The following is a 2,695-nucleotide window of genomic DNA, read 5'->3' on the forward strand; positions in this document are numbered from 1 at the left end:
AATATGACCAGTCTTAGGCAATGATCCATGTGCTGATGAGAAGAATGTATACTCAATCATTTGGGGGTAGAATGTTCTGTAAATTTCTGTTAGATGCATTTGTTTGGGAGTGTTGTTTAGATTCATTGTTTCTTTATTGATCTATCCAGTTGTATCAATATGGTGTTTAAGTTCCCAGCCATTACCGTGTTGCTGTCTATCATTTTGTTTGGTTTGAGTAAAGTTTGATTTAAGTATGTGAGTGCTCCTATGTTGGGTGAGTAAATATTTATGATTGCTAAGTCTTCTTCCTGAATTACATAGTACCATCTTAGTATTTCTTTACTTTGATTGATTTAAATTTATATTGCCTGATATGACAATGGTTACAGCAGCTTTCTTTTTGTTTCCAATTGTATGGAGCATTGTTTTCCAGCCTTTTATATGAGTCTAAATGAGTCCTTGTGGGTGAGATGTGTTTCCAGGAGACAGCAGATACTTGGTTTTGTTTCCTTAACCATTTGGCAAGGTAAGTGCAGAATTAAAGCTAGTCACATGTATTGAAATCGTAGATATGTGTGATAAATTTTGGTTCATTGTGTTGGGTAGACTCTAATTGCTTTCTAAAGCCATTGGTTATCTGGGCTTAGCACTTTAGCTTTTGGGTGATTTTACACTGGTGGGTGTCTGTTGTGCTGATCAGTATATAATGCAGGTGTGATTACTTCCTTCAGGGTAGGTCTGGTCTTCACAAATTTCCTCAGCAATTGCTTGACTGTGAAAGTATTTCTTCTCCCTCACATGGAAAATGTAGTTTTGAAGGATATAAGATTCTAGGCTGGCCATTACTTCGTTTAAAAAAACTAAGGATGGGTCCCCAGTCTCTTCTGCTTTATAGACATCAGTGAGAGGTCTGCCATTAATCTCACCAGTTTTCCTAGGTAAGTTACCTGATATTCTTCCTTTTGCTCAAAGGATGACCTACATTGTGTTTACTTTGACCAGCCTAATGATTATATGCTGTGGTGATTGCCTGTTCACAAAAAATCCCCCAGATACTTTGTGCTTTTTCCATTGGGATATTTAGAGTTCAATAAAGGCCAGGGAAATTTTCCTCTATTATTCACTCAAATAAATTATCCCATTCTTGAGTATTTTCTTCTTCACCTTCTGGGATTCTTATGTTTGGCCTCTGTACATAGTCTCACATTTCTTATAGGCTTTGTTTGTTCTTTTTATTTCTCTTGTCTTTTTTTTTAATTGACTTGTTTAGCGCAAAGGTGCTATCTTCAAGTTCTGAAATTCTTTCTCCTGCTGGATCAAGCTTGTTCTTTTTTTGTTTTAACATGGAATGCTTCATAAATTTGCTTGTCATCCTCATGCAGGGGACATGCTGATCTTCTCTGTATCATTTCAATTTTAGTATATGTGATGCCAAAGTGAGTACAGCTAGCCTGTTCCTAAGGTTTTCCACTATTTTTTTTAATTCTTGAACCAATTTTTCATTTTCAGAAGTTCTGTTTTGTTTTTCTTTAATATTTTTATTTCTTTAGGGAATTTTTCATCCATTTCCTGAATTGTCTGTGTGACTTTTTTGTGAAGTGTTTCCATTTTCTTGTCTATATCCATTAGCTTTCAAATAATCCATGTCCAAAATTCTTTATCTGGCATTTTGATCTTTTCATTTAAGTTGCTCTCCCTTGACAAGGAGATATTGTTTTCTTTAGGGGGTAATTTTTCACTTTTACTTTTCATATTTCTGGGGTATTTTCTCTGACTTCATCTTCTCTGATCTTTTACTCAAGAGCCAAGGTACATAGGGCTGGCTTACGGGCCTATCTCTGAAACCCCACTAATTGACACAGTGCTCAGTAATAGTAAGTAGAACTTGCACATGTGAAACAACAATACTCTATTTGCTTGAGTTGGGAGACACTTTGATGGCTTACATTGTTGTTCTCCCCATCTTTGGTTGATATATGTGAGAGTGAGCCCCTGTTGAGAAGTTCTTTTTTACCTGTGATAGGCTCTGGACCTCCCAGGTGTGCTCTTAGCTTTAGGAGGGACCCTGTAGTTCCCAGTTCTTGATCTCTACCACCAACAAATGGAGGCAGGGCTAAAGTAGTAACATTTTTAGGATGCAAGGTCTTGAAAAGCTTTACAAAGCTTCAGGGAGATCAGATTTTACTTTTCCAGGCTCTTGGGGGAGCCACTGGTAGGAGCATCAGGGCAGGCTCTCAAGATCAGCAGAACTATTCACAGGGGAGAGAGCTGAATCTTCTATGCAAAGACTTCAGGCTAGATTCTTTACTCCTTTATCCAGTAGCAAGTTTTTCTTGGGGGTAAGGTAGGAGCTTCTCATAGTGCCCACTCCTTGTACCACCACACACCCAAGAGGGCATGATCAGGGCCAGCCAAGCAGAAGACAAAGCTGCAAGGGCCTGTCCCACAAATGGCAGTTCAGAAGGTCCACTGTTTTCTCCTGTCGTTAAGGAGTTACACCCCACTGAAAATCTGCTGAAGCTGCCTCTCAGAGCTTCACAGGGCAAGGCTTATTTGGCCCTGGCATGGCTTCCTTAAAGCTGGGACTCAGGTGGGGTGAGGGAAGGGCTTCCAGGTGAAGCCTCTAAGCTGGGGGCAGTGTGTAGATAGTAGGCTGGACTGAGAGAGTGGGGTCAGAGCCAGCCAAGCAGGAGGTAGGCAGGGAACAAGAACT

General features: G+C 39.8%; 1 non-coding gene across 1 annotated transcript; it reads right to left on the bottom strand.

Annotated features, from left to right (window-relative positions):
- Positions 1–1,319: 1,319 nt before the first annotated feature.
- LOC128585151 (U6 spliceosomal RNA) lies at positions 1,320–1,426 on the bottom strand. The gene has a single exon (XR_008379893.1). It is a non-coding gene; the product is annotated as a U6 spliceosomal RNA (small nuclear RNA).
- Between the last annotated feature and the right edge of the window lie 1,269 nt (positions 1,427–2,695).

Source organism: Nycticebus coucang, chromosome 4 (assembly GCF_027406575.1).
Source record: "Nycticebus coucang isolate mNycCou1 chromosome 4, mNycCou1.pri, whole genome shotgun sequence".
NCBI lineage: Eukaryota > Metazoa > Chordata > Mammalia > Primates > Lorisidae > Nycticebus > Nycticebus coucang.